The following is a 6,000-nucleotide window of genomic DNA, read 5'->3' on the forward strand; positions in this document are numbered from 1 at the left end:
TCGTTCCTGTTCGTGTCCCCGTGGATGTTCACCCTGGAATTGTCACGTCACGTCATCACCCTTCATCACGGCACATCTGACCATCGAAGTCCCTGCGCCACTATCCTGTTTCGCCCTGGACATTATCTATCATCAACTTGTTTACAATAAAGAGAAAAGAGTTAACTTGCATTTGCTTCCGTGTTTCTATCATGACATATTTGGCATGCTAGATATTTGTCTGGCGTCTGCGACGCATCGGCGATGTGTCAGCGAGCGTTTTTGATGCGTTGTTAAGTATTTCACACTTAAAGATTGGCGAGCGCAGATCACCCGCAGATTTGCACGCGATTACAGCCCGACCTGTCGGCGAGCTCGTTAACTTGCAAATCGGGCTTAAATCGGGCTTAAAATCCTGTAGTGTGAACTAGCCATTAGGCTACTGTGTTTACTCAGCTCTTACCGTGATTTTCTGAAGTAAAACTGACGCTTCATCTTTTGTGTGATGTACAATAAACTTTATTAAACTCATCAGTACATGTTTGATCATCATTCGGACCTGGTCCGAAACAGCAGACTTGTAGGCTGTTAATAAATAATGGATACATACAAGCAGATGACAAATACGTTATAATAACCGTAATTAAACTACTAAACCATACCTGTTTCATCTCTATACAGCACTCTGACTCTGTAGGCATTATTGTCCGACTCGAAATGAACGCCGTTACTGAGAGTTTCTGATATTATCATCATTCCATGAGATGAATTTGTCCTGACAGACTGAGCGCGAGCTCATGAAGCTCCGCCCCCTGGGTCGTCCAGCAGCAGCTCATTTGCATTTAAAGGGCACACACTGAAACAGCTCGTTTTTCTGAGCCCCAAAAAATGTCAATTTAAACATGCTGTAAAAAATGATCTGTTGGGTATTTTGAGCTCAAACTTCACATACACACTCTGGGGACATCAGAGACTTATTTTACATCTTGTGAAAAGGGGCATACAACGGGACCTTTAAGAAGATACACATGGTCAACCCGATCGAATGCTTTCTCTTGGTCCAAACAAAGAATACCCAGGTTTAAATTATTAAATTGGTTAAAATCAATTACATCCCTCAATAAAAAGAAATTATCCATGATTGACCTTTTGGGAATGCAATACGTCTGGTCATTTTGAACCAATAACTCTAAATAACACTTTAACCTATTTGCTAAACACTTCGACAGTATTTTATAGTCCAAACATAATAGAGAAACTGGTCTCCAATTCTTTAGAAGACCTAGATTTCCTTCTTTTGGAAGCAAAGACAGTACAGCTCTTCGGCAGCTTATAGGAAGTGTTCCACTTTTGATGCTTTGAATGAGTACTTCATACAGATCTTGTCCTAATATATTCCAAAAAGCTTGGTAAAATTCAACTGGCAGTCCATGAATTCCCGGAGAACGTCCTCTTGATAACTGTTTCATTGCTTCTGTAATCTCCTGAAAATTTATTTGACTGTCTAGTGATGTTCTCCCCTCATCTTCCACCTGAGGTAAATCACTCAGCAAATCAGAAGCACTCTCCACTTCACAGTTCTCAGTGTCATACAGGTTTTTGTAGAAGTTAACCGCCAGCTTCTTTATTTCCACCGGGTCTGACGTTATAGTCCCATCAGGCCGTTGAAGGTGATACATTTGTTTTTGTTGGGAGCTTTTCTTTTCAAGGTTGAAAAAGAATGATGTAGGAGCGTCCATGTCTTTAATAGAACAGATTCTCGCCCTTACAATTGCTCCTTTCACTTGCCAAGTTCTTTCTTTTTCTTATTCAACAGCTCACTCTGCCCAGTTTCATTATTATTAAAAATAGTACTTTCCATTCTTTGAATGTCTTTCTCCAAGCTTTTTACTGCAGACTTTACCCTTGATGTATTATGTGAACTGTAATTTTGACAAAATATTCTTATATTTACTTTGCCAACATCCCACCACTGACACATGTTTTCAAAAGACTCTTTCTGCATTTTCCATTTATTCCAGAATAATTCAAAACTATCACAAAATAAAGCATCTTGTAATAATTTAACATTAAAATGCCAAAAATAGTTTGGCTTTGTAATTGCCTTCATGTTTAAATCAAATAAAACCAAATGGTGATCTGAAAACCCAACAGGTAAAATAACAGCATTCATCACCTTATTGTTCCATGTTTTATCAATATAAAATCTGTCTAGCCTTGCCCCACTAACCCTATTCTCAGATGCTTTAACCCATGTATATTGTCTCATTCCTATATTTCTTTTCCTCCAGATATCAATCAAATTAAGCTCTTTTATAATTTTTGATAATACCACACTTGACTCATTATGAGGTTCCTCCCCATTCCTATCAATTATAAAATCAACAGTACAATTCCAGTCACCTCCAATGATAACACACACCTGATCTCCAATTTTTTGAACAGCATTTTTTAGTTTCATAAAAACCTCCACCCGCTCAGGCCCAATATTTGGTGCATAAACATTTATAAGCACAAACACAGTCCCCTTATATTCTATATGCATTAATAATACTCTTCCCTTTACAACTTCTTCTACAACTAAAATATTTACATTTATATTTTTTGAGAATAATATGGCTACACCAGAACTCAAATTTGTCCCATGGCTTAGCACACATTTTCCTTCCCACCATCTATCCCATTCCGACTCATTTTCCGTATTAGAATGTGTCTCTTGCAAAAAAACAATATCCACCTTCTTAATTCTACATAATTCTGACACCATTGCCAACTTATTTCCATCCCTACCCCCATTTATATTTAAGGAGCCTGCTCTCAAAAACTCCATAAAAAGGGAAAAGTATAAAAAGGACAGAAATAGAGTGAAAAGACAAAGAGTAGCCGACACCCTGTGTGTTTTAATCATTTTGTGAAGCATTCGCCTTACTCTTTCTTAACTTCGTTAAAATCTTCCTTAACCGAAATCTTTTCTGCTTGCTAAGAGCCTCATGACTAACGTTTCTTTGTAACAAAGTCACCGACACTATAAATTTCCCTACATCTGGGAAGAAATCCTTGACTTCCACAGTCTTTCCAAAAGTTGCATCTAGAAAGTGTCATGGCTTTGCCTGGCTCCTCCTCCTGTCTGTGTGCTGTGTCTGTCTCTTACAGGTGAGCTGGGCGCAGGTGTTTGGAGTTGTGCTAATCAGTTCCTGGCCTAGGCCTTTAAAGACGCTTCAGATGAGACCGGGAGGGGATCTGCCGCTGTTCCATATCTCTCCCGCACCGTTTAGGATTTTGTTTTGCTTATTCATTGCACCTCACTATACTGATTGCTTACACCTTTATTTTTCAAAGCCAACTGCATTACTGACTGTATACAATTTATTCTGTTAAATTCTATTTATTTAATAAATCTAATATATATTGTTATTCCGCGTGTGGTCTTTCCCTACTCTGTTGCTTGCTTTGAGCCAGGCTTGTAACAGATTTGGGGATCTCGTCTGGTATTTTGAACCATCGATCGGTAAATATGAGTTTTTTTTTACATTTCTCAATTGAGTTTGAGTATTTAATAGTGTTCGTTGTTAAACGCACTTAGTATGGTAGGCCGTTTTGATTAACGTGCCTAATTTGTTGACTGTATTCGGATCCTACGGTGATCCAGCGCAGTAAGTTTGATTGGGCATTAAACGCATGGTAAATTATTGGAAAGACACACGCGGATCAGTTAACTAGGTTTTTATTTTTATTTTTTTTGTATTACGTCGGTGCGGGATATATGGAGATAATTTGGTTTGTTTGTGCCTGGGGTTGTTTAAATACAGCCAGGTTAAAGTATTGCGGGTGGTTCATTGTTGGGTAGGTGCGGGCCTTCGCTGTGTTTGCGAGACCAAAAAAAATTTAAAAATTTAAAATAATAAATTAATTGATGGTGTAGCCATTGGAGCTTTGCGAACCCCTGCTAAGCGTTTAACGCTTGTTTGTTATTTTAGTTTTTTGTTTTTGTGCTATATCCTGGGCGGAGGGCACAGTCGTGGATGCCTGCTTTAACGGCATTTTGTCGGGAAGTTAAGGTGCCGCTGATATCGTGTATTAAAAATCTCTGTTCTTGGGATATGCATGAAGTGGATCGATGTGTGCAGGGCAGCTCTGTTTTTTTTTTGTCTTGTAGCTGCAGTGTGGGGGCCGCACTTACATTGATAAACGTGCTTATTTAAAATTTGGTTTAAGGGTTAAAGCAAAAAGGAAATAAATGGATACTTTGGATATTTTTTTCGCTGCTCCATCAGATCAGGTTTTAGATACGTTGACTAAGGAGCAGTTGTGTGATGTTAGTGAACATTATAATTTTGAATTGGGCTTGAAAAAAAATGTGAAATTGGCGCAGATAAGGCAGGCGGTTAGAACTAAATTGGCTGAAAGAAAAGTTCTTCCATCAATAGCTTCAATGGATGAGTTGGAGCCTGAAGGTGCTTCAACGCCACTGGCAACATTGGGTGAGTCTGCAGTAATTTTGGTCTTACTTTTGAACAACAAAAAGAGTTGTTAGAAATGCAACAAAGAGAGAGAGAAGCTGAACGTAGAGAGAGAGAAGCTGAACGTCAACTAGAATATAATAAAATCCAAAGTGATCAAGAAATTGCTTTAGAACGTCTTAGGTTGATTGCAGAAGGGAAAATTAGAGGTGATACTGGTGGGGATGTTCCGACTGGACCAGCGCGCACCCCTGATATCTCTAATATGGCCAGATTGCTACCAAGGTTTAATGAGAAAGATCCGGATGTGTTCTTTTCACTGTTTGAAAGTGTGGCAGAGGATCGTGGTTGGAGTGATTCTGAACGAACGTTGTTACTCCAGAGCGTTCTAGTTGGAAAAGCGCAGGAGGCGTTTATTGCTTTGTCGGTGCCTGAAAGAAGGATTTATAAAAGCGTGAAAGATGCTGTGCTTAAAGTATATGAGTTAGTTCCAGAAGCATATAGACTGTGATTTCGTAATTGGAAGAAGGGAGAAAAGCAGACTTATACAGAGGTAGTAAGAGAGCTGAATTGTCATTTCAATCGTTGGTGTGCGGCAGTAGGCGTCTCTACCTTTGAAGAGTTGTGTAATTTAATTGTTTTAGAGCAATTTAGAAACATCCTCCCTGATCGAATCGCAGTATATATAAATGAGCGAAAGGTTAAAACGGCAGCAGATGCCGCAGTTTTATCTGATGAATACGTTTTAACGCACAGGCAAAATTTTAAAGAATATAATCCAGGAAAGGGCTACCGCGAGCAGCGCTTTGGACGTTTCAGTGAACATCCAGGATTTTCTAATACTGCCACCAGTCAGTCAGTTGCCAAGGAACAGTCTCGTGGAAAGGCAGATCCGGATGCTTGTCGTTACTGTTTTGAGAAGGGGCATTGGAAGAACGAGTGTCCGGCCTTGAAAGAAAGAGGCCAGAGGAGCAAATCTGGTGCGGCAAGACCTGTTGCTCTTGCCATTTCTGGTGTGCGTGCATGGTCTGGGTTCCTCCACACAGAGATTAGGTCGAACCCTGAAGTGGGTGTGGCCTCCTCTAACTTGTCTGCTGACAGCCTTATGGAATCTAGCCAGTATAGCCGTTCTGATGTAATTGAAGCCGATGTCAATGATTACTCTCCTTTCATTACAGATGGTTTCGTATCATTGGTGGGCAGTTCTGCCAAGGTGCCAGTTAAAATTCTTAGAGATACGGGGGCTGGTGAATCTTTTCTTCTAGAGTCTGTTTTGCCTCTTTCTAGTGAGTCCAGCATTGGTAATGTTTTAGTGAGGGGAATTGGGTTGCAGGTTGTAACTGTTCCTCTGCATAGGATTGAGCTACAGTCAGACCTGGTTCAGGGTGAGGTTGTCATTGCTGTGCGCCATTCGTTGCCTGTAGATGGTGTACATCTCATCTTGGGTAATAACTTGGCTGGAGAGCGTGTTTGGCGTGATGTGCCGCCACCTGTGGTGGTTAAGAGTGTTCCATCTATTCCATCAGGTGCTGATAGTAGCCTGCAGAGCTTACCTGAGGTT

Source organism: Rutilus rutilus, assembly GCF_951802725.1.
Source record: "Rutilus rutilus genome assembly, chromosome: 1".
Lineage (NCBI taxonomy): Eukaryota > Metazoa > Chordata > Actinopteri > Cypriniformes > Leuciscidae > Rutilus > Rutilus rutilus.